This window comes from Capra hircus, chromosome 23 (assembly GCF_001704415.2).
Source record: "Capra hircus breed San Clemente chromosome 23, ASM170441v1, whole genome shotgun sequence".
Classification (NCBI taxonomy): Eukaryota; Metazoa; Chordata; class Mammalia; order Artiodactyla; family Bovidae; genus Capra; species Capra hircus.
The window spans coordinates 3,067,342-3,093,342 of NC_030830.1; positions in this window are offsets into that span (position 1 = coordinate 3,067,342).

Sequence of the window (26,001 nt, forward strand, 5' to 3'; positions counted from 1 at the left end):
AATGTGCCTAATTATTCATAATTATTCAGAAGTATACCACTTCCCTGATCGCCATAAGTGATCTCGGAGGCCAATTACAATGCAACTCTGGTCACAGGGCTCAGGGAGCGTTACCCCTTCCGTCTTGGTGTGTCCGCATGTGGTCTCTGGCCTGACACCGTGGGGAGCTCTTTGTGTCATTGGGCCCTTTAACTACACACAACAAACTCGCGGCTTGAAACCCAGCTGATTACCAAGCCCCCCTCGCCTTTCTTCCCCGTTTCCGGTCCCAAGCTCCTCTTGTTTGGGTTCAGGCTGTTCCTTCGAGGGCCCTCTTTGATGCTGTTTAATTAGGGCTCTCTTATTGTCACTCCGGCATTTGACATCTTAATAGCATTGCAGGGCACACGGTGCGAACCGGGGCAAGAAGGGAGGGACCCCCGCGTGGAAGCAGAGAAGCGGAGAAGCCGGAAGCCTGGGCCACTTGGCCAGCCTGCAGAGGGTGAGCCGTTAAGTGAGAGCTTTCAGGTTTCTTACAAATCTAGAGACCCTCTCAGGTAGGCGAAGGCAGTCCCCTTAACTCACTGCCTCCCCAGACACCTGGGACTTCTGGGGATCGTTTCAAAATAAGGCAGCCTAGGAGAACATTTTGAGTTTTTCCAGAAAAATTTCACATTGACCTGGATGAAGCAAAGCACCGACGTGGACTCAGGCTCTCAACTTGCTATTTGGGCCGAGGTCCTCACGAATGCAGGCTTCAGAGATGGAGGCACGGCTCAATTTCTTCTTTTTTTTTTCTCCCTGGAAAACATTACAGCAATTACCATATTGTGGGGCGGCATGATCAAGTGCAAATTAGCATATAGATTAGTTCTGGGGGGCAGGGAGAAGGAGAGGTGGGTTAAGATCTTGAAAATCATGTAGAGTTATGCTGCACAAAGAGGCACGTGCAGAAATCTTTCAGGTTCTGCTCTACCTAACACTGTACACGTGAATGCCTCTGACAGGGGTCAGCGGGCAGTTTCTAAGGGAACCAGGACAATTCAGTTCTGACTGTTGCTGAGATGAGACGAGGGACTGGGCGGTATAAGAAGTTGTAGATCTGTTTGGTAGATTTTTAAGACTTTTTTTTTTTTTTTTAACCAGCTTTTTGCTCCTGATTTCTTTAGTAAGAATAGCCTCTAATTAATTGGAATCACCATATTCAGTTTTTATGTTTTGTCTGAGAGATGAAAATGGTTAAATTTTGACTGACTGGGTGAAAAGAGGGACACAAAAAAAGGAAAGATATAATTTAGAACTGAGACTTCTGGGGGAAATGTGCTGAAAGGTAGCGGGCAAAAACGAGGCAGATTAAATTACTGCCTTCTAACCTAAAAATATAAAAGCAGACTGATTGGAAAACAAACACCTATAGGACCGACCTTTTCTTTCCAGATTCTCTAACAACACAGGAGATCGGTTCAGAGTCAGTTATTCCGTCACCTCCACGCTCAACGCTGGGAAAGTCACCAGCTGTAGCATCTGACACCACCGTCGAAGTTTCTACATTTTGAAGAAATGGTACCAGTTATGGAAACCCACTCCAGTGCTCTTGCCTGGAAAATCCCATGGGAGGAGCCTGGTAGGCTGCAGTCCATGGGGTCGCAAAGAGTCGGACACGACTGAGTGACTTGACTTCACTTTGACTCTACGGCTGCTGTAGAGCGGAGTTCAGAGGAGGGACAGCGCTGTGAGGATGGAGTGGCCAGGAATACTTTTGCGGTATTTGGGAACCACCTTGGCCACAAGGGAACGTGGAACATGAATCAGTATTTAAGAGGACACTGCAGCCAGGGTGATGGGCAGGACCCAGGGGGCGAGGAGCCGTGTGTGAGGAGCCTGGGCTGGCAGAGCAGAGGGTCTGTGCTGAGGTGGTGGGAGGTAAGGACAAAACAGGGTAATGAAACCCAAGGCAGAGATCAACCTCTTCCATTCTTTGCAATCTGCTTAAAGTGAAAGTGAAAGTCACTCAGTCGTGTCCGACTCTTTGACCCCATGGACCAGCAGTCTGAAATTCTCCAGGCCATAATCCTGGAGCGGGCAGCCTTTCCCTTCTCCAAGGGATCTTCCCCAAACCAGGAATTGAACCCAGGTCTCCCGCATTGCAGGTGGATTCTTTACCAGCTGAGCCACAGGGAAGCCCCTGCTTAAAAGGATCTAGTAATAACCACTTTGAAAAATTACTATATGATAAAGAAATCGGTTTTTTCTTCCTGAATTTCTGGCACATAGTAGGCAGATGACAGTTGATTCATTACATTAATGAGTTAATGTAACTCATTAACTATAAAATCAGTTCAGGATAAACAACAAGGTCTATTGTAGAGCACAGGGATACATGTATATCCAGTCTCCTGGGATAAATCATAAGGGAAAAGAATATGCTTGTATAAAAGTATGTATGCATGTGTGTGACTGAGTCACTTTGTGGTACAGCAGAGATCGGCACAATATTGTATGTCAAGTACACTTCAATTAACATAAAAATTAAGGGACTTCCCTGGTAGTCCAGGCTTTCCTCATGTCTCAGATGGTAAAGAATCTGCCTCCGAGGCAGGAGACCCAGGTTCAATCCCTTAGTTGGGGAGATCCCCTGGAGAAGGAAATGGCAGCCCACTCCAGATTCTTGCCTGGAGGATCCTATGGACAGAGGAGCCTGGTGGGTCCCAGTCTACGGGGTCAGTCTCAAAACGTTGGACGGGACTGACTTACTTTCAGTCTAGACTCCCTGGCAGGACTATGCATGTCCACTGCAGGGCACATGGCTTTGATCCCTGGATGGCATCACGGACTCAATAGACATGACCTTGAGCAAACTCCAGGAGATAGAGAAGGACAGGGAAGCCTGGTGTGCTGCAGTCCATGGGGTTGCAAAGAGTCAGACACGCCTGAACAACTGAACAACAATAACAAGGGGAACTAACATCTTGCATGCCGTGAAGCATGGCCAAAAAAAGAAAAAAAAAAAAATTATCATAATAAAAACATGTAAAAAAAAAAGCACTTAAAACAACAACAAAAAAACCAGTTTACAGCCAGTGTGAAGCATGCAACTCTCTCCTTTCTTATCACCCAGAAACAAATCAAACACATTTTTAAAAATAAACACAGTTCTTCTTAAAAATAATATCCCGGTTGGGAGCTGGCTAAGACTGGGACATGGAAGAAACTTTCCCAGCAAAACAGAAAAACAAAAGGTGTGTGTGTGAGCCAGTCAACAGGGAAGATAAGCCAGAAGGACCTGCAGGGAGATTTCTTTTCCCCCAAAGACTCGAAAGGATAAAAGCCAGAAGAATGTGCTCCAGAGCCTGACCAGTCAGCGTGGCTACAAAGCAGAGTGGGTTACATGGCCTGTGATGGCTGGAGCCAGCACAGCACATTTCACAGCCCATTAGGTAGATCTGACATGAGCGTGAGCAAGCTCCGGAGTTGGTGATGGACAGGGAAGCCTGGCGTGCTGCAGTCCATGGGGTCACAGAGTCGGACACAGCTGAGCGACTGAACTGAACTAGGTAGATCTGAAAACTAATCTGGTCCCAGGGATGTTTTATCAGTAGTGTTCTCAAAGTACGGATTGCTTGACAAGACAGGGTCGGGGTAGGGGCATGAGATAGCTGTCTGGCCACATGAAATTTGGCATGACATCCTGGGTACCAACCCAGTGACACACACTGGCCCTAGAGACCCCATCAATTGTGCACCCCAGGGGCCTCCAAAGACATCTGGGTGCATTCTGGAGTCTCTTTCCTACTCAGTCTCCAAATGCTGTGAGAAGCTAGCTAGGAAAAGTACAAGGTCTTTGTTCTTGGACAAAAGTAGCTGAGAGATAGTAGGTGCTCAAAAACTATAGTGAAGAAGTATTTGTTGAAAGAATCTTCCCTTTTGTTCAGTTTGAAACACCAGGTCCTATGGCTTTTATTTCCTAGACTGTCTCTCAATATCTATTTTCCAACATTTAACATAGCTATTACATGCTTTTTTTTTTTTAATTTGTTTACAAATGAAATGCCTGATTCTCTCAAATAGATTTCAGGCTGCTGTGGGATGGAGGCCTTCTGGTGGTTCTTGTCTCTCTCACAGCATCCAGGGGAATGCTTTGCTCACCACCTGTGTGTGATCAGTAGTGACAGTGGCGGGCAACTCTGGTCTGATAGAATTGCTACTCCATTAGCAATCAGAAAATCAGGCTTGTTTGTAATCTCACAGGCAGCGTAAGAGTAAGTAAATTATAATCTTTTGGAGCCTCAGTTTGATCATATGTAAAGTATGAATAATAATTTGTGTCCTTCCTGTAAAACAGGGTCAAATAATCGGATGTGTTTTAAGCCGTGTATTTAAATAAATAAGCAATGGCCAGAGTATATCCATCACTCTCCCTTTCCTAATGGCATCTTTGTGCTCAGTTGCTCAGTTGTGTCTGCCTCTTTGTGACTCCATGGACTGTAGCCCGCTGGGCTCTTCTGTGCATGAACTTTTCCAGGCAAGAATACTGGAGTGGGTTGCCATCTCCTATTCTAGGGGATCTTCCTGACCCAAGGATTGAACCCACGTCTCTTGCATTGGCAGGCAGATTCTTTACCACTGTGGCACCTGGGAAGCCCCAAATGATTGGATTTGTAAGGATCAAATAAATTACTGTCTGCTAAAGTGTTCCAGCTACTGCTTAAATTTAGCTATGATGGTACTCTATGATGTACACAGACATCTCTGTACTCCAGGAATTCCCACTCTAAGGAAAGTGGGGGATTCCTGGAGTACAGAAATGACTAACCCATTACTAACTGGTAATTGGCTGGTGATGGGTTAGTGCTGGATTTGGGACCCGTTGGTAAAACTTAGCATGAGGGGGACAAGACCGTGCTAATAAACACTGGAAAACTCGCCCAGTGGCTAACTGAGCAAACTGTTCATTTCACCCTCTTCTTGCCCATCATACTTTATGTTCCCAACAAATTCAAGAAACTCCTTGAGACGCTCTCCTTTTCATTTTTCTAGTTAGAGCCTTTTCTGTTTAAAGAAGTCTCTTTAACATTCTTGTAAGGCCTGCTTAGTAGTGATGAACTCCTTCAGCTTTCTTTTGTCTGGGAAACTTTATCTCTTCTCAAATTCTAAATGATAATCTTACTAGATTGAGAATTCTTGGTTCTAAGTTTTTTCCTTTCAGCACTTTGACTATATTAGGCCAGTCTTCCTAATCTATGGTATTTCTTTTATAAAATTATTTTTTATTGGACTAGAACTGATTAATTACTCTTGCCTAGAAAATTCCGTGGATGGAGGAGCCTGGTGGGCTACAGTCCATGGGGTTGCAAAGAGTCGGACACAACTTCACGACTTCACGAGTCTTACCAAAGTCATCATACATTTATTTATATTTACCTTTAATAAAGGCTTCCCTGGTAGTTCAACTGGTAAGGAGTCTGCCTGCAGCGCAGGGGATCCTGGTTCGATCCCTGGGTTGGGAAGATCCCCTGGAGAAGGGATAGGCTACCCACTCCAGTATTCTTGAGCTTCCCGGGTGGCTCACACGGTCAAACTGAGAAACATCTAGTAATTCCTTGAGTTTCAAGAAGCTTTATTTTCCCATCCTAGTCCTTTTGATGGCATCTTTTTTTTTCCTTTCTTTCTTAAACTTTTTTATTTTAGACATTTTCAAACATACACAAAAGTAAACAGAATGGTCTGTTCTGTTCCTATTTGCTAATTATCCAGCTTCAACAGTCATCAACCTTCACCTTTTATTCATCTGGTGTCCTGTCTCATCTTCATCCTTCACCTTCCAACCTTCCATCTCTGAGACCAACTTAACCGTATGAGTCTTACAGTTCCTTTTTCAAACTCTTGCTAATTATTTAATAGTACGTTGCCAACAACCGTCGCTCATCCCTGATGGAAGAGGCAGGCTCTAATTCGGTCTCTGGTTTGCAAGGCTTCCTGCTAAACCTAAACCCTTAAGCTATGTTCTTGCAGTCTGGGACATTAGCAAGATCTCTCGATTGAATTACAGAATCACTTTCCACCAAGGAATCAGTTTTGCAGAGTACTTAACATTGAGCTACAAGAGAAGGCACAGGAGTAGCGGGCCTTCTCAGTAATGTCATCTTTTTTTCTCCCTTCTGTAAATCAAAGGCGGTATTACAAGACCTTCAGCTATGGGGCATGAGTGGAGTTAGAAGTTTACAGGAGCTGGAAACAGCCTTTCAGATGATAGCATTTTTGTTCTCCTGCAGGTTTATTCTTTTTACCTGCAGTTAATATGAGCCATTGAAGGATCTGAGATTTTTCTGTGATTTGAAACTTTTCTTTTCTGGGACACAGATTCAGGAGTTTTGAGGGACCTACAGGCTGAAACAGCATCAGTGCCATCACCCCATTCTGCCTCTGCCAGTGACCACTCCGGGGGCCCTCTGATGCTGCCCGTATTCAGCAGGGCCTCTGCTCTCCAGCTTGCGGATCGGAGTTTATAGGTCACTGCGGGCTCTGAGACAGCCTGCCCTCTCTTCTGGGTTGACTCTGGCAGAGCAACAAAGAGAACATCAGTGAGAAGCTCAATCCTCAGGAAGGTCCTTGGGCGACATGCGGCAGGCCAACTGGTCTAGGGGGAGCTCAAGGCAGGAGGCTGTGTTCGCCTCCCACCTGGGGTTCGATGACCTCCCTCCTTTCATCACGGGGGTTCTGAACCTCAGAGTGTCAACCCTCTGCTGCCTCTTGTTACTTCTAGACGAGTGTGAATTTTCTGAATATTTTCTCAAAGCAGTACTTAACTGCATTTTACTTTTGCTAAAAATCAAACTAGCTTAAGATTGCCTGTCAGTGTGGGAGCAAAGAGAAGAACTAGAGAAAAGGGGAAAAAATGAAAACGTATAAATTTGGCAACCGAAATCTTATGTCTCTTTTAGGGGAGAGAGGGATAACGAAATCATTCTATGCCCTGATTGTGGCACTGTTTAAACACATCTATTTATATATTAAAATTCAAAGTTCATCTATTCATGTATCAAAATTGAAAGACTTGTACGTCAAAAGAAAAACAGGTCAATTTTACTGTTATAATTTAAAAAATAAAATAGTTAACCGGGGGAAAAATAAAAATTCTAGGCTTGTTCCAGTTTGAAAGTCAAGAAGCCAGTGGGTGAATACTGATGATTCTGAAAAGAAAGTGGGGAGGAGACGGCACCTGGGGATTGTCAGTCATTTTTCGTGTTGTTTAAAAGTTTTAAAAAAGATTTAAAAATTCTTACTTATTACACAAATGATTTTGTAATGACAGAGATTATAAAAAGTTATCAAGAGTCTTCTAACTATGATAAATCCCCTGATTTGCATTTAAGAAATCCTTTAGGGACTTCCCTGGTGGTCTAGTGGTTAAGACTCCACACTTGAAATGCTGAGGACGTGAGTTTGATCCTTGGTTGGGGAACTAAGATCCCGCATGCCTAAAGGTGTGGCAAAAGAGAGAGAAAGAAAGAAAGAAAAAGAGAGAAAAAGAGAGAGAGAGAAGGAAAGAGACAAAGACAGAGAGAGAGAGAAAGAAAGAAAGTCTTTTTAGCTCAGTCAAGCTCTGCTCTTCCCTCCCTTCACTTTATGCAGAAAAAAATTCCAGTGGAAAAACTATGAGTGAGCACCCACTGAGATTGCTCACATCATATATTTTTCTTTTTAATGAATATTTCATGACCAGTTAACCAGCAGTCTGTTATCCTTCTAATAAAGAAGAAGGTGTTATAACCAATAAAATATATTTATTGCCCTCATTTTAAAGTCTTAATTAAGGACCCATCCCTCATGAAAATCTTTCATAAAATACCATCGGAAGTGCATGAACAAGAAGGAAGGAAGCTGTGGCATACTGAAGAAGAAACGTCTTCTTTCACGGGTAGCCCATGACGTGTGTGCCTTGGACCAGCTTGTAAATCCATGCAGTATTAACTTGTTTTGGAAGAGATGGTTCTGTAAGTAAAAATATGAATGTAATTTGCTCTGTGGATTTTATGTGTAGAATGCGTATGCTATAGAATTTGAGGAATTTGGAGATCTTTGCTTTTGTAAACTCAATGTAAAAAGATAATGCTGCTCTGAGTTCAGGGAGTAACACGTGAGTTAGGCAGGAGTTTCTGAGTTAAGCAGAAACCCGTGTTAAGAAAAGGAGTTTCAGGCTAACAGTATGGTCTTTGGTGGGCGTAATACACTGTTCTAGAATCATGGCTTGTCGTTCTTGCTGGACTCTTTAAGTTGTAGGTTCCACGCGTTGGAATCTGTGAAGCTGATTTAGCTTCTGGAGTCTGTGCAAGATAGTTACAGCTAGAGAAAGACCTCTGTGCATACGCTCTGAGGTGGCTAAATATTAATTAGACCAGAAGAAGGGAACAAGTTCTAGACCAAAGGGCTTCTCTTCCTTTGCGCACTTAGAGCTCTGGGTTCTACTCGTCAGAGAAGGTGGAGAAGATGGGGGACAATCCGCACACTCTTACCTTCAGGAGGGTTGGGTTTTGTACTAGAATCTTCCTTAGCTTCTCCGTTCCCCCAGTTACCTTGAGACATCTTATGTTACGCAATATTAGATTCAAAAGTAGATAAAATCATAGGTTTACAAGTAAAACGGAGCCTTAGAAAAATATTCTACTTCTTAGAAAAAGAAGGTGTGAGGAGTTTAAATGAGAGACTCCCATGTTGGTCCGGCGGTCAAGACTTCTGCCAGTGCAAAGCGCGCAGGTTCGATCCCTGGTCTGGGAGCTAATATCCCCACGGCCAAAACCCCAAAATGTAAAACAGAAGCAGCATTATAACAAATGAAAGACTTTAACGATGGTCCACATCAGAATAAAACCTAAGAGAGAGTTTAAGTGACTTGCTCAAGGCAGCGTAGCTAGCAACTCAGCAACCGGGGCTAGAGTTCACCTCATTCTGCCTTGTGATCATTTTGGATCTGAATGAAGCAAAAGTCTCATTCGTGTGGCCATTTGATCAAAGGACATTAAAAGCTCCGTGTAAAGTGCTATTTAACTGACTGCTAGTTCTTCATCAACTGGGGTAAACCCCGAATCGCTTTGTTATACCCCAGGGAACAAAAAGGGCACCTTTTTCAATAAAAGCATATTTCCTTTTAGGCAGGAAGGATTATTTCTAAGGTATGATGACAGTCTCTGTCTCTGAATCTGAATTAGTATAAATGGGCAGTTCTGTAAAAATATTTGAAGAATTGGAGTGGCTTTGATGATTTTGGCAATTAAGTCATTTCCTAAATGTTGGAAAAAATCTGCTGAAATCTTTACAGTGTTCAGAATGCTAACTTGATTGTATATATTTCCCTTTTTCTAGCGTATATTCACCTTTCTGAGTAGTTAGTATAAATGTATCATAATGCATATGCGTACAGTCGTTCAGTCGTGTCCGACTCTTTGCGACCCCATGGGCTGTAGCCCGCCAGGCTCCTCTGTCCATGGGATTTCCCAGGCAGGGATAATGGAGTGGGTTGCTGTTTCCTTCTTCAGGGGATCTTCTCACCTCAGGGATTGAGCTCGCATCTCCTGCAGTTCCTGCATCCAGGTGGATTCTCTACCTCTGAAACACAAGTGTGTGGACTATTAAACACCAGTCATCCTTGTTTGAGTATCCTGAAAGGTAAAGCAATTTCTCCAGTTGCTTCTGTTTCCACGTAAAGATTAATCAATGGGCTTATTTTTGTTGGTATTTCTGCTCGTTGATGCGTTTGTATTTCGTTGGCTCGAAGCTTAATAAAAAAGCAAAGCAAAGTAACTCGCGCTGATAGTAATGAGTCTTAAAGCTGAGAAAGCGCTTGTAGATTCATATGCATTTATGATGCTAAATTGGTTTTGGTGAGTGTGTAGCATAAAAAACTAAACCTAACATCTTCCGGAGGTGGTTTCTTTTTTCCTGCCCTGGGATGGTGAAAAGAAGGCAGAACTGCGCCACCTGGTGCTTGAGGATGGATTGGCATGGTAGACGCCCCCAATCCTATTATAACTGAATTTAAAGCGTACCAGCATTTCCTTAACGACCAGTTCTTGCCTCCTCAAACATTTTTTTCTTCGTGTCAAGAGTACTTGGCAGTAACTATTGTCTTGTTTGACATTCAAAAACATTTTCTAAAATTAAAATGAGTAATCACTCTGTTGTGCTTCTCCTGGCATGTCCATGAACACTTGCAGTTTGAGTCACACCAAGAAATGATATTTAGTTAGATTGAGACACTACCAAGGCCTCAGGTATGCAGCCAAGAGGACTCAAGAGCCTCCTGATGAAAGTGAAAGAGGAGAGTGAAAAAGTTGGCTTAAAATTCAACATTCAAAAAGCAAAGATCATGGCACCTGGTCCTGTCACTTCATGGGAAATAGATGGGGAAACAGCGGAAACAGCGAAAGACTTTATTTTTTTAGGCTCCCAAATCACTGCAGATGGTGACTGCAGCCATGAAATTAAAAGACGCTTGCTCTTTGGAAGAAAAGCTATGACCAACCTAGATAGCATATTCAAAAGCAGAGACATTACTTTGCCGACAAAGGTCCGTCTAGCCAAGGCTATGGTTTTTCCAGTGGTCATGTATGGATATGAGAATTGGACCACATAGAAAGCTGAGCGCCGAAGAATTGATGCTTTTGAACTGTGGTGTTGGAGAAAACTCTTGAGAGTCTCTTGGACTGCAAGGAGATCCAACCAGTCAAACCTAAAGGAAATCAGTCCTGAATATTCACTGGAAGGACTGATGCTAAAGCTGAAGCTCCAATACTTTGGCCATATGCTATATATAGCATATATATATATGCTTTATATATATATAACCATATGCTTTATATTTATATATATAAAATGTAATATTTGGCTCTAGCTTTTCAGAGGTCTTTGGTTAAAAATAGTTAACACTTTTATTTAACCTGTCCTACCCCTTAGGATCTTTGAGGTTATGGAGGCTTTTAAATAGGTTATAATCCCAGAAGTTACTGCATACATTTACATTCTATTTAAGTAGAAAATGAAGCAAAAAGACACTGTTAGGTAAAGGATAAAGTTCATTAGCCTGACTGCCGAAAAATATTAATTGTGAATAATGAGTCTCTTTTGCATAGGAATGTAAAATAGAAAATAAGATTTGTTTCTGGTTTTGAGACTTTGATACTCTTTGTTCTGAGGTCGCTTCATCTTCTTCAGTCAGAGACAATACCTTGTTAGTCTATCTCCATTTCCAACATAATGGCATTAGTGAAATGTCACATCAAGGGCATAATTCATTATTATATTATAGTAAGTCTTTCATGCCACCTTTTTTTGAACAAAGCAGGATGATTAAACATCGCTAGTGAGGGGCGCCCACAGTTTTTGGTGCAATCTTTGGAAGCAGGTATTACCCCTCAATCAGCTATGTGGGAGCCATTGTCCAAAGTCATTTTGGATCAGGAAAGCCATCTTCTGGTTTCTCTGTCCTCAGTTCAGTTCAGTTCCGTCGCTCAGTCGTGTCCGACTCTTTGCGACCCCAGGAACCGCAGCACGTCAGCCTCCCTGTCCATCACCGACTCCCAGAGTCATCTTAGTTTTCTGAATGTTGAGCTCTGTCACAGTCCTGGTCATTTCCAAGGACTGAGCGATTCTCTCTGGGACGTTCTGGAGGGGGCAAAAGCAGAGAGCCGCACGTGCTTTTACCTTTCTGTCTCAATGAGACTTATTTCCCAGTACATTTACATATGTTAAGTGAGTTTTGTGACTGACTAGCTGTAAGGCATTTTGCAAATTGTTTGACATAGTTGGCCTCAGTCTCCTTATTTGTTAAACAAGAGAGAGTAGAACTATACGCTTTCAGAGGTCCCTTCCAGCTGTAAACGTCTGTCATCCTACGAAATGCTTCTTAAAGGAACATTTTAAAAAGTCTAGCTTATCAAAGCATTAGAAAGTACTTAGCTATTTTTATGGTTTGGATCAAAAATATGAGCTGTCACTTCTTGGAAAGCTTTATTACCTCCACTTCTTGGCAAAGGCTGAAGTTTAATATCATTATGGTACCCTGTAATGAGGATTCCCTAATTTAGGAAGGCATTCGTGATAATGATCACTTAAAAAGATCACTGATTTTGAGAAATGGTTCAGGTCTTAATGGGTGCTGAGAATGAAGGCTGAGTGATTACTTCTTTACTGGGCTGTGTTAGTGTTGATATTTGTTCTGCTAATTGTACTTAATTTACTGTGAAGTTTTTTTCAGAGATTTCTGTTGCTGTGAGCAATGGTGCTATTGGGGCTGGGCATTGAACTTAGAGCCCTTATTACTTGACTATCACATAAACTGGTCCATCCTAAAGGAAATCAACGATGAAAATTCATTGGAGGGACTGATGCTGAAGCTGAAGCTCCAGTAATCTGGCCACCTGATGGGAAGAGCCGACTCATTAGAAAAGACCCTGATGGTGGGGAAGATTGAAGGCAGGAGGAGAAGGGGGCAACAGAGGATGAGATCATTTGATGGCATCATTGACTCAATGGACATGAGTTTAAACAAACTCTGGAAGATGGTGAAGGACAGGGAAGCCTGGCGTGCTGCAGTCCATGGGGTCAAAAAGAGTTGGACACTACTGAGCGACTGAACAAAGACAATTTTTTAGAGGGAGTGACCTGGAGGTAGCCTAGGAGCCTTGCATCTTCCTTCGCACTGCTTCTTAGACACATCAGCAGTTCACCCATCAGTTTATGAAAACCCAGGAGTTGGAAATGTTGCCAGTGGTTCTTCCAAAAAAGACCAGATAGATCACTATTCCTCAAAGATGGGCATTTCACACTGGGATGCAGAGGGAAGTTGGGAGGGAGGGAAAGTAAAGGTTGAGAATGAAGGGAAAAGAAAGAAAATCATCCAGATGAAAAAGCCATGAGGAGCCTTCACTCTTATAGAAAGCTTGGCAGAGTGCTGGGCTCCCTCCAGGACTGCACCTGGGCTCAGGGAAGAGGACTGACCTTGGGTGTCTCTCTCTCTTTTTTTTTAATGAGGTGTGTGTGTGTGTGTGTGTGTGTGTGTGTGTGTGTGTGTTTGTGTGGCTTACCTGTTAGCTCAGCTGGTAAAGAATCCACCTGCAATGTGGGAGACTGGGTTTTATCCTTGGGTCAGGAAGATTCCCTGGAGAAGGGCATGGCAACCCACTCCAGCATTCTTGCCTGGAGAATCCCAGGGACAGAGGAGCCTGGCGGGCTACAGTCCATGGGGTCAGAGTTGAACACGACTGAAGCGACTTAGCATGCACACATGCATAGCCAGTTAACAAACGATGCTGTGAGAGTTTCAGGTGAACAGTGCAGGGACTCAGCCATACACGCAAGGATCCATTCTTCCCCAAACTCCCCTCCCATGCAGGCTGCCTCATAACATTGAGCAGAGACACCCGTGCTCTACCCTAAGTCCTTGTTGGTTATCCATTAAAATGTTTCTTGATCAGAGGAGAGCAGGTTTTGTCCTCTATTTTCTACCCACCCCCTGAGGGTACCTAAGGAATCATGAACAAGAAGCTCCATCAAATATAATTATAATCCTGGGGGTGATTGGATGGACGCATTGCATTCACGTTATCAATAGCTCCCTTGCTCTGTTGAGGCCCTCGTCCCCTTCTGTCTGGTAAGGAAAACTAAGCAACAAGTCAATGGCTGGCCTCAGAATTTAGGTTGCACGTTTTCTCCAAAGACTGTGTGAGGACTGAGAAATAAAACAATGAATTTCACCGGACTCAGGCAAGTCATCTGATCTGAAAACCAGGTGTCTGGTCTTTCCACGAAGATGGATTGCCCGGCGTGTCAGCCAGCCCCGACTGAGCGTTCCTGAGTAATTAGAAGTCATTTCATTGGCAGATGCCTACCCAGCTCACCTTGCAGAGGTCTCGAAATGTCTGAGCCAGAAGCCGCCCTGCCCCAGAAGACCTCCGCAGCGCTGACCTGCAGGACTTGGTGACATGATGCTGTGACATAAAGGCAGTCCACAGAACTGCCGTCCACAGCCCCAAGCCCCAGGCTATCAGGCAAAGGGGTGAGTGTTCGAAGGTTAAGCTAAATAATATGCTTTTAATGATATCGTGAGCCTGGCAGATCAAAAGCATCACGATAAGATAAAAAGTTCCTAAAGGCCTTTCCCTGCACAGTGCATTTGACCAAAGCTGCTTTCATGATCTCGCTGATGGGATTCTAAAAACCATTTTTAAGGGTATGATCCTAAGTGTTACACTTGAGCGGGTTTTCCCTCACCTTTCATCCCGTGGAGATGTGAGTCATTTGGTGGGAAGGTGGATTATTAGCAGGGGAAAACCAGTGCTTTGTGGTCTGTGAGGATGGACTGATCTGGGTCTGGAAGCATCTGGAAATGTTATCTGGGTGCCCTGGCCATCTGACAGGGTGTTTATCTCTTTCAAATGCTAGGGAAAACACAAAAGCAACACCCAGGTTGGGAGAATTTAAACTTTGCTCAAGCCCCATCAACTTCATGAGGCTTTCCCAGAAAACTTCTCAGTTGGAATTGAGGGGAAGGAGGAAGATGTGAATATTTCCTGAGTGCCCGTTACAATTTTGGGATTCCTAGGGGGCACAGTGGTAAAGAATCTGTTTGTCAAAGCAGGAGACGCAGGATTGACCCCTGGGTTGGGAAGATCCCCTGGAGATCATTTCCTGGAGAAGGAAATGTCAACCCACTCCAGTATTTCTTGCCTGGAAAATCCCATGGACAGAGGAGCCTGGTGGCTGACAGTCTGCTGGGTTGCCAAGAGTTGAACACGACTGAGTAACCGAACAACAGATTACATAATATGTGTGTGCTGGGGACTCCAGATGCATGATACTGTTTAATCCCTAGAGTATCCTTGGACATGGTTATTATTAATAATCTGTTCTCCCGCTAAGCTTTATTTTTATTTTTAAATATTAATCTATTTGAGTAGGATCTTTAGTTGCATCTTACAAACTCTTAATTACAGCATGTGGGAATCTGCATCTACAGGGATGGAACCTGAGCTGCCTGCATTGGGAGCATGGAGTCTTAGCCACTAGACTGCCTGGGAAGTCCCTGAACTTCATTTCTTTAACCATAAATATAGCCTTTATTCGGAGAAGGCAATGGCACCCCACTCCAGTACTCTTGCCTGGAAAAATCCCATGGGCGGAGGAGCCTGGTAGGCTGCAGTCCATGTGGTCGCGAAGAGTTGGACACGACTGAGCGACTTCACTTTCACTTTTCACTTTCATGCATTGGAGAAGGAAATGGCAACCCACTCCAGCGTTCTTGCCTGGAGAATCCCAGGGATGGGGAAGCCTGGTGGGCTGCCATCTATGGGGTCACACAGAGTTGGACATGACCGAAGCGACTTAGCAGCAGCAGCAGCATAGCCTTTATTATAAACATCCTTGTGTACAGCTTGTAAGTGTTGGCCTTCGCCTTTAGGCCGGGGGCAGGTAGAGAACACAGGCTCTGTCACTTACTCAAGCTGCTATTTACGGCCCTACTCTGTGCTGCCCACCGTACCTACTTGCTTGATGTGAACCATCTCCTTTCATCTTACAAAGACTCGGGGGGTCTGGCTTTGGTTTGCTCACTTATATATAGATGAAGAAATCGCCTGAGGGCTTGGGTAACCCGCTTATCCTCGCCCAGTCAGTCGGTGGCAGAGCTGAGACTGGAATGCAGGTCTGAGGGTGTCCCGGCCACGTTCCCCTTGCACTCACTGCCTCTAACCCTGGAATCCAGTGCTGCGGTGTTTGCTCAACTGATTGCTTGTGTGACGAGTGATCAAGTTTTCCATCAGGCCACCCTGCCTTCCAGGCCCCCATCACCCTCTCACCTATTGGACTTAAAAAATACTCACAACCTAGAAGTTGAGAGCTATGTTTTACTGGGCAGGCATTTTTAGGACTTCAAGCCCAGGGGGAGGCATCTCTGTATGGCAAGGTGCTAGAGTCTGGGCTCCCTGAAATCATTCCTTTGATGTGCGCCTAAGCTATCTGGAGCTGCCATCCTGTGTTTTCACGTCCTGAGGTCCCTCGGGGCTCACCAGCTCAGCTTCAGTGGTGCCTGTAATCGCTGATGACCGTGACCTCCTTTGTCTACTGATATGGCAGGAAATATTCCATTTCTCACACCCATCTTTATATTACAAACCTCCTCGAAACATCCAGCCCACCCTCTCCAAACCCCCAGGAAGAAGTCCTTGTCTTATAAAGTGTGATTCAGGGACCAGCAGAATCAGCAGCATTGGGGAGCTACGTAGAAAACCCACTGTCAAGGCCTTCCCTTAGACCTCCTGAACCTGGAGTGCGACTCAGCAAAGTGGTCTCGATCAAGCTTTCTAGGTGATTCTTATGCCTCCCAAGGCTCAGAAAGCACTGTTTTAACTGGTCTCTCCATCTGGGCATGAGTGGTTCAATCATTCCTTCAGAAAGCTGCCAGTTCTTTGAAACACACACAGCATCATCAGGTCCAGAATTCACGGCTATTATATAGGACATGTCCCGAGCACAGTCCTTGGGCATGGAATCCTCTGCAGGCTTCTGCTCAGGAACCTGCAACTTTTATTTTTTAACGAATAATTCATTTTGGCTCTGAGGGTCTTTGCTGCTTCTTGGGCTTTTCTCCAGCTGTGATGCTCGGGCTTCTCGCCGCGGTGGCCTCTCCTGTTGCAGAGCGCGGGCCCTAGGGCAGGAGGCTCAGTAGTCGAGGCTCACGGGCTTCGTTGCTCTTCAGGATGTGGGCTCTCCCTGGGCCAGGAATTGAACTTGGGTCTCCCGCACTGGGAGGCAGATTCTTTATCACTGAGCCACAGGGAAGCCCTACAATTTTTTCACTCGAGGGCTTTGCTGGAATAGCCACGGGTGCTTTGTGGCCTGGCCTTACTCATCTACAGGGCCCTTGTACTGAGCACTCTGGAAACTGTTCACTGAACAAATGAAGGGGACTGCTAAGTCATGTGTCATTTTCTTGTGGCAAGTCTGTTAATCCATTTGATGAGTTTAGAAAGATGAATTAAAGTCCAGTTTTCAGACATTTTTTGATGATTGATTTGTCCTCAATTAAATAGCTAGGAGTTGGGGGGATGATTACATGAGTAAAGCCTGTGGTTAAAGGCGATTAACAAACATAACCCGTACTCCAGTTAAAGGATGTGTAAGGATGAGGCTTGCTGGTGACCCAGACAGCCGCTGCTTTGCAGGGAGGCAATTCTTCTTTTGCTGGCAGTGTGGTTTTGGAACTAAAGAAGTTTAAAAGGTGTGTTCCCTCCTCTCCCACTCCTGGAGTTTTGGTTGGAGGCCCCAGATTACAAATGTACCATTGCCACGTGCATTATTTTTTCTTCTTTCTCCCTTCCAGAATCCCGAGACTGGGGCTCCTTCCCCAGCAAGGCAAGGCAGAGACTGACAAGAGGCGGGCTTTGAGACTGCTGAAGAGTTCATTTTACCGATTCACACGCGGAGGCTGATAGCGTTTCAGTAATTTACCCGGTAAATTTCCCTTTGTTATAAGAGGTGGGGCTGGGATTGAGCTAAGAGAATTCTTTTCCTCTGTAACACTGATTGCCCAAGATAGGGGTTCCCCAAAGTATGAAACTCAGGAACAGCTGAGAGCTTTAAAAAATACATGGATTTCTAACTGCCACCATAACCCTAATCAACTAGAATCAGGGGTGTAAATTAGGAGAAATTATATTAAAAAAAAATGTTTGCTTATCTGTTTGTTTGTCAAATTCTGATGCTCAACCCTGCTTGGAAAATGTAGAATTAGGCAGACCTCATATTCAGAAGGATCTGAAGCGGCTTCACGCAGTCAAGTGGGTACCTATGACTAATGCCGTGGTTCTCAGAGGGTGGTCCTTACACGGCAGCTTCAGCTCACTTGGGAACTTGTTAAAGATGGCAGGGCCTCAGCCAGAACTACCTAATGAGAATCCAAGTGGTACCTAGAAATCTGTGCTTGTAATTCTTCTGGGCGATCCCAACGTTTGCTACAATTTGAGAAGCACTGATGTAACTGGTGACTGTGAGAATATACCTGTTCTGGACTAGAGAGGGTCATTTGTAGCTGAGTGAAAACGAAGTGCCTGCTCTGCTGAGGGAGGGGAGCAGGGCGGGGGGAGGGCTGAGCAGAGAGTTAGGGTGGAGTTAGAAAGGGAAGCAGGTAACCAGGACAATCTCCACGCTGTCCCAATTCCGCGAGCCCTGCCTCTGCTAGCTTTTGCCTTTCTTCTAAGAAGTAAATGTCAAAACTAGTTTTCTTTGAAGGCGGCATAGGTATTTAACACCTCAAACAGCTGGAGTCCCACTAAAAAATAGGGGTTTTATGATGTGATAATTCACCTCCCTGGAGTTAGTGTGCTTTGCCTGGGTAGAATTTGACTAGCTAAATTTGGGTTTCAGAAAGGAATTCTACCAAACAATTCTGTGCTTTTTTGAAGGCAAATCAAATTGACTTTTAAATTTTTAATTGGAAAATTAAGTTCCTTTAGGCTCATTGCATCTCTGAAAGGATGGGCCAATTATTGGTCAATAAAACAGTGTGACCAGGGATCCCTGTGGCTTACAAACATTACATGAAAGCCTCTAATCTTCCTTTCGCACAGCATAAAGTGAACATGTTAATTCTTCCTGCATTTAAAAAGATTTAAATAAAAATTCCCTTACCCTTCATTTAAAAATACTGAAGTGATTTTCTTCATGAACCAATCACGTGTTAGCCCAGCAGTAGATCCTGGGGAGTCAGGGATGAGCAGACAAGGTCCTTATGCCCAGGGAGCTCCTGGTCCAGTGAATAGCTTGTGGCCACCAAGACGTGTGTACCCTGCGTGCTCTAGTCTTCATCAGAGATCTTTCCGCTCAAGCTCTGCTGGATGGTGCATGATTGCCCAGACGGACCAGGTCTCTGCCCCCTAAGAGTATCAAGCCCTGATATCAGATCAAGAGAATAACAATCCCTTTGGGCAATTAAAATAGAGGGAATTTAACATAGGGGGTGGGTTACACCGGTAATGAAAGAGTTGAGGGTACAGACAGACACTCAGAGATTAACAGCAGGAAAACTGGGCTGAAAGGACTCAGGGAAGGTTGAAGTTATCAGACTCTACCAGCTGGCTTTTTTGGGTGCTTTTAGAACCACAGCGGAGGGGCGGGGGTTTGGTCCCTGCCGTGGGCTCCTTCCTCATGGTGGACTCCGCACTCTCCGGCGGGCCCTCGGTGTCGGTGGTGCCTACTGTTCCCGCCCCGGAAGCCACAGGCCCGCCCACGTGTAGGATGTCTTCCGGTGGTCCCTTCAACTCTTCAGAAATATCCCGAGCTCCCTGTTCAGGCTGCAAGCTTGCCTCTTTCTCTGGTGCCAGGGGTGGGGCTGGGCAAGCTGACCGTGTTTGCTTCTCCAGGCTGTGTTGATTGGGTGGTGATGAGCTGACTCATTTGAAAAGACCCTGATGTTGGGAAAGATCGAAGGCAGAAGGAGAAGGGGACGAAAGAAGATGAGATGGTTGGATGGCATCACTGACTCGTTGGACATGAGTTTGAGCAAGCTCTGGGAGTTGGTGATGGACAGGGAGGCCTGGCGTGCTGCGGTTCATGGGGTCGCAAAGAGTGGGACACGGCTGAGTGACGGAACTGAACTGAGCCCTCCGGGGAAGGTATTGACCTTGGTTTCAACAAGAGCTGAGCTGAGAGAGGAGACCCAGATGGGAGTCGAGTCTCCAAGCTCAGGTCAGTCTTCTGCCAACGTCTCCCGCTGAGCAAACCTGAGGAGGAACGAGGGGGCTGGAGGCCATCCTCCGCTGGATGGAGCAGAGCAGAGGAAGGTGGGGACTGGGTCTGAGAGCTAATATTCCCGTCAGGGGCACATCCAGCTGTCCCCCGAAGGGAATTCTGGCCAGCTGGGTCAGAATAAGAAAGGTTTTTTTTTTTTCGCCGTATTGCCTGGCTTGTGGGATCTTAGTTCCCTGACCAGGGATAGGCCTGCACTGGAAGCAGATACTCTTAATCAGTGGGCCCCCAGGGCAGTCCCAGCAAGAAGGTTTCAATGCAGATCCATCTCACTCCTGACCACTCTCGGGGACGGAAGGGACGACGGAGAGCGGCCCTCCCAGAAAGCAGCTGGGACACAGAGGTCAAAGCCGTGAAGAGGTGCAGTCCCATCAAGACCCCTTTCAGATATACACTATGGAGTATTACTCAGCCATTAAAAAGAATACATTTGAATCAGTTCTAATGAGGTGGATGAAACTGGAGCCGATTATACAGAGTGAAGTAAGACAGAAAGAAAAACACCAATACAGTATACTAACACATATACGTGGAATTTAGAAAGATGGTAATGATGACCCTATATGTGAGACAGCAAAAGAGACACAGATGTAAAGAACAGACTTTTGGACTCTGTGGGAGAGGACGAGGGTGGGATGATTTGGGAGAATGGCATTGAAACATGTCTACTATCATGTAAGATACGAATCACTAGTCTAGGTTTGATATAGGATACAGGATGCTTGGGGCTAGTGCACTGGGATGACCCAGAGAGATGATATGGGGAGGGTGGTGGGAGGGGGGTTCAGGGTTGGGAACTAAAAATAGAAAGAAAGAAAGAAAGAAAAAAAAAAGGCCCCTTTCAGAACCAAGCTTCCTGGGTTCTCTGCTAAACCTCACTCTCAACTCAATTTTTTAAATATGTTTTCATCTTGTAGTAGTGCTTAGAATCTGTCCCCTGCTCTCGGAAGGAGTAGGTCTGACAGTGAGGCCTTCAGGTATCCATGTCTGCGTCGATTGGCCTCTTAGCCACTTAGAGAAGGAAGACTTAGCTCAGAGTAATCAACGGCAAGCCTTGTGGAAAAAGCAAAGAGATTTTGGGCCAAAGGGTCCTACTGGGACCCTCGATGGGCTCCTTGCCTCACCCGCTGTAAAGAGCTTAACACAGAGGTTGAATCTGGGACCATTTTGCCAGGACGATGGCTAGCTAGGTATAATGACATCTAGGGACAGTACTGCTCAAGGCCCAGTTTTTTTCCCCCAATCCATTGAGGATTCATATTTTTATAAAATATATTTTAAAAATTGCAATAGGAGAAAAACATACAAAACAGCATTTGGGTATTTTTTGTTAGATTTGACAGGCATAGAATTACACCATCCAGTTACACTGAAAGTTGATAAACTCTTTCTGTTGGGCACCTACTGTTACGGACAGATTCCCGTCCCCCCTCCACACTGGCTCAGAAGACGCCAGCAGAGATGGCCTTTCTGATCGTAGGAGGGTGCTCTGCGGGAGGCTCTTTCTTCCCACTCCTGCCCCCTGACCCATGAGTGTCTGGAAATGGTGACAAAGGTTTAACAAAAAGCAGGCTCTGTAGATCAGCAAGAACCCGGAGGAAAACGGCTCTGAGGGGCACACTTAGCAATAGCCGATCATGGGGCTAACGCCTGCACCCCAGCTCCGTCGGGTGGTCTGTCTCTTCCCCACCCGCTTCATTTCATGTTCTTTCGATGCTGAGAACTCGGGAAAGGCAGCAGACATTTCTAAAAATGACAGTTATCTTCAGGGAAAGGAAAATGGCAAATATGAGACAAAAAAAGTATGAAGTAAATTTTTCACCCTGAAGGGCCAGAGAAATCATTAGAGTTATCTGACAGCCTCCGTCTCCAGGCGTGTGACCTGCCTTCTGGCTATCTCATTGCTATTTATATGAGCCGGGATGTCTACCTAGCGCCCGGGTTGAAATCAGGCGGGATCTACGGGAACTCAGATATGGCCCAGAGTGACAGAAACCTGCAAACCCTTACATCTGTCTTTTGAAATTCTGGATCCCACATTATCCACCTATAATTCGTAATTAGTTGCTTTTCTCCCAACACACACACACACACACACACACACACATGCCCACACAGGCAGACATACGGACACACAAATACAGACACACACAGACACACACAAACACAGACCCTCCCTCCCCACACACATGTTTTATCCTTCTCTCCCCTAAAACATCACATTGAGCAAAATGAAACTTTAGGAATTAGCTGTCATTCCTATTCCATGAGATATCATGATACTAACAGAGTGAGTATTGACATAAAGTAAAATAAAAATAGCTGCTCTTTGCCTCAATCTTCAATTGAGATATTCAAACAGATTTTGAAACGAGAAATTCAAAATTCTTTTACTTATTTTTGACACTTAAACCTACGGAATTTCTTCTTTAAAAAGCTGCCATTACTGAAATGTTATTAGGGTAATATGAGTAAAGTCCAAGCATACCGGTGGGAGGGGGGTGGAAAATCATACCGGTGGGATATACAGTCAAATGCAATTCTGCATGGCCAAGCGTTTCTTCCCGCTTGAGAGATCCGTTTTCTCTGATGCCCTTTATTAAAGTTTAAAGCAAGTGTTGACTTGGCAGGAGGGAAAGGGTTTGGGAATGAGCTTTCTTGTGGTTGACCTTTAGGGGTTGTCATGCTGCCTGCGGGATTGTTATTAAGTAAAGCAGGGTGTGGTTCTGTTTGTGAAAAAATGTTAAAAACAAGAAAACCAGAAACAGAAAACCCTCACCCCCAAATCAGCCCCCATATTCATCTCTCAAGATCATCCTGTGTTTTTGATCACATACCCCTCTTGGTGTGAGTCCCTGGGTTTGGAGTGAGAGTTTGATCAATTGTTCCGCTGGCAGCTAAAATCCCGTCGTGTGTGTTTCTCAAAGAGAAGCTTAACTATATTCTCTTCATATCGTTTCAGCAAATGATTCTTATCACTAGGACTCAAAAACCTGCTCTCACAATCTTTTCACAAGTTAAAGTTTCTCCAATTCAGCCTTTAGCATGATGAAAATGAATCTGAAAACCCCTGTACCTATTAAAATTCTTACTCCTGCCAGACATCTGCTTTCCCTCTGAAGATCACATCATCTGCTTTTTGACTAGGTTGAGCATTTAAGACCTGAAAACTGTGACCCCCGTTGCCTAGCAACCAAGAAACTCCGGCCTGAGCCCTGGTGGGTGAGATGAAAAAAGGTCTGTGAATGTGGCAGGCCTGTCCTTATCAATATGCGACCACGGCAGCTACTTTTATTTCTTTCTAGTAATATATCATAATAAGTTTTGTAGGTCTTTATACTGTGGTTCTCCCTTTTGAATAAAAGCATAACTAAGACTTGAGGGGACGTCTGATATAACAGAAAATGTAACCATAAAAAAAAAAAAAAAAAAGCCCAGAATAGAAATCATCTAACTGCTGAGTACCCTGCCGAGCTGCCTGAGGCAGCTACACATTTCCATTGAGTTATTTTATGATCAGGCCAGTATGTTATTGAAATATTATCTCTTTAGCCTTTCTCATTCTGATAAGAAATGACAGGCTCTCAGAACAGTAATACATACAGAGTACAGAATATGGGGCTATGGACAGAATTCAGCTGGGGTAAAGCAGACTGGCTTTGGAGAATTTCCGTTAAAACTGATCATCCTTGGGTTGTATTTTCAAATCGGGCACAGTCCACATGCTAACGTCCACTTTAATTGTGATGAGAATTTGGAGCTCTGCGGATGGTTTCACCTAGACCAGTTTATTGAACAACATTAAAGAAAAAGCGTGCCATGTTTTCACCCAACTCATTTACAATACAGCTTCTGTGGTAAAGACTGAAATGCTGCCTGTTTGAGATGCTTAGGTAACAGCTACAATTGGGCTTTGAAGTCATTCATGAAAGGAGGGTAAGGAGGCATAATCAGGAAGAGAAATATTCAGAAGGGGGTCTGATTTAGAAATATCGTGGAAATGGTGTGTGATCCATAAAGCTTTGTTACCTTCTAAAGCTTTCACAGGAGGAAAGTTGATCTTATCACTGTTGACTTATTGATTCTTTGTTGTTGTTTAACATGTAAGCCATCCCATATCGACAAACCCAACATGTTCATATTTCGAGATGTTGCCGGCAATGCAGGAGACCCAGGTTCAATCCTTGGGTCAGGAAGAGCCCCTGGAGCGAGGGAATGGCTACCAACTCCAGTATTCTTGCTTGGAGAATTCCAAGCAAGACGGAGGAGCCTTGACGGCTATAAAGAGGTTGCAAAGAGTCAGACATGACTGTGTGACTCACATTTTCCCTTTCAAGGGAGACATGAGCCTCTGTGTCTGGCTGTAAGAGTGTGTGTCTGTGCGCAGTAATTCAGTTGTGTCTGACTCTTTGTGATCCCATGGATTCTGGTCTGCGGGACTCCTCTGCCCAAGGAATTTTCTAGGCAAGAAAGGAGACTTGGGGTTTATTCTCCATTCTGCTTCTATCAACCCTGTGGCCTGAGGAAGGTGGGGACTCTTAGGGACTCAGCACTGCCCCCTAGAAAAGAAGAAGTTGAACTGTGCAGCTTCCAGCATCCGTCCGCTCTTTCGTTTCTTTCACCTTCTATCAGCTGCGCTTACTCTCTTCTCTCTCTTTCATCACCATGTGTCCATGCTCAGTCACTCCAGTCCAACTCTTTGCAACGCCATGGGCTCTAGTCCACCAGGCTCCTGTGTCCATGGGATTTCTCAGGCAAGAATACTGGAGTGGGCTGCCGTTTCCTCTTTCAGAGGTTCTTCAAGATACACACAATCACATTTTTGTTACTCAAAATACGATACCTATGTAATTTTGATAATCACCCCTTTGTATGTTTTCGGACTTTCTGACCCTCTGACAAATGACATTCAAGAGTGACAGAAACCGAGGTGCTCCTAATGACTGATCCTGGGGCTGTAACTTGATCTCCCACAAACCCGAAGTGAGCATTTTCCTCTGTTCAGCCCAGTCTCCGTGTATGTATGGGATCCGTGACTGGTTTGCTTTCTTCTTCTTTTTTTTCCTCTCTTTCTTTTTTCTTTTTTCAAAGAGCAATAACGTACATGCAGCTGTTGCCTCCTTTCTTACAAATGCTGAACAGTGAATCATCTTAGCCTCTCTGTAAAATTTTAACTTAATGGAGTCCTGGCATTTCTGATGAGACGAGGAACTTAATTTTATAGAACAACCTATTGAACAAGCTGTTCTTGGACATTCCCATCTCAACTAAATGTTAAAAGTATTAAAATTCACATTAGCGCAAGAGGAAATTTTGCATGGGTAATCCTTTAATACAGTGTTTTATGGCTCTATTAGCTGCACAGCAGCTGGTGACATGATGAATTTAATCCATTAAAAAATTCAGGAAGAGGTTTAAAAGTCAGCTTTTTAAAACATTATCTTGCTACAAGGAAAGGAAACTTCTCCTCGGGGCCAGAAGTGGGCTGGCTTCACACTGAGGCAGGTGTGCAAAACACACCTGCCTGACAAGCGCACAAGCTCAGAGGCTGGCTCCCAGAGAGGGGTTAGTGTGATGGTGAGCCAGGGCTCAGGGCTGGGGAGCCAGAGCAGGCTGAAACAGCTGAGCATCTTTGACTTACGTCATCCGCTTTCTCCTTGCTTTTCAGAGAAGGTTTTACGTGGATAGTAAACGATGGTGTTGTTTTTAGATGGGTGCGGCATTTTTGTGTCGAGGTCTGTATTTCTGTAAAATCAGAAATTCCCTGAGCCTTTAGTGGTATGATTACTTATCTGACGAGGGCATAAGTAAGAAAAGAATTTTCAGCCCTTGCTATAAATAAGCGTCTGCCAAATCCCTTGGGTATAAAAGCTTTGGTGCAAGGGATCCAGGGGCTCACCTTGAAGAGATGCTCCCGCTTGGTGCCTCTCAAGGGCATTGGGAGGGAGCCTGGATGCAGTGCCGTGAAGTAGCATCTTGGATGGCTTAGTAAGTCGGGGACCTGCCTTGGAAGTACATGGATGCCACTGGCATGTCTTAACCACTAGCCTTAACATCCTTCATTTTGCTTTTCCAAATTGTAACTTGTTTTCCCAAAAGGAAAAAAAAAAAAGACATTGTCCACCCCCCCACCAACAGATTTTTCAAGTTCGTAGGTAGGATTAATTGTTCTCAATGTCAGGAGAATTTCTTTGCAACAAATAGGTATTTCTGAGCAGAGACAATAAC